Raw genomic sequence first — 678 nt, 5'->3', positions numbered from 1 at the left:
CTTCCCCAGTAGCATATTGGGGAAGAGCAGAGGGCTAGTACTAGTAGTGCCAGAAAGAATGAAGCGACTGGGTCAAAGCTGAAAGGACACTCAGTTGCTGATGTATCTGGTGGTGAAAGGAGAGTCCGATGCTGCAAAGATCTATACTCCATAGGAACCTGGAATGTACGATCCATGAATCAAGGCAAGCTGGATGTGGTCAAACAAGAGATGACAAGACTGAACATCGACATCTTAGGAATCAGTGAACTAAAATGGACAGGAATGGGTGAATTTAATTCAGATGTCCATCAGGTATACTACTTTGGGCAAGAATCCCTCAGAAGAAATGGAGTAGCCTTCATAGTCAATAAAAGAGTAGGAAAAGCAGTACTGGGATAGAATCTCCAAAATGACAAAATGATTGCTGTTCAAATCCAAGGCAAACCATTCAACATCACAGTAGTCCAAGTCTATGCCCCAACCACTGGTGCTGAAGAGGCTGAAGTTGACCAGTTATATGAAGGCCTATAGCACTTTCTAGAATTAACTCCAAAAAATGATGTCCTTATCATCATGGGGGAGTGGAATGCTAAAGTAGGAAGCCAAAAGATAAATGGAATAGCATGCAAGTTTGGCCTTGGAGTACAAAATGAAGCAGGGCACAGGCTGGTAGAATTTTGTCAAGAGAATACAATG

At 42.5% G+C, this 678-nt stretch overlaps 1 protein-coding gene across 1 annotated transcript in view; it reads right to left on the bottom strand.

Moving 5' to 3' along the window:
* Positions 1-678, bottom strand: part of TENM2 (teneurin transmembrane protein 2) — a 730,807-nt gene that overhangs the window by 352,987 nt on the left and 377,142 nt on the right. The gene's annotated exons all lie outside the window — the stretch shown is intronic.

The sequence above is a fragment of the Varanus komodoensis genome, unplaced genomic scaffold (genome assembly GCF_004798865.1).
Source record: "Varanus komodoensis strain SLA01 unplaced genomic scaffold, ASM479886v1 scaffold7_1, whole genome shotgun sequence".
NCBI classification, from domain to species: Eukaryota; Metazoa; Chordata; class Lepidosauria; order Squamata; family Varanidae; genus Varanus; species Varanus komodoensis.
The sequence above is the reverse complement of the archived record's forward strand: the minus strand, read 5'-3'. Positions and strand labels throughout refer to the sequence as shown.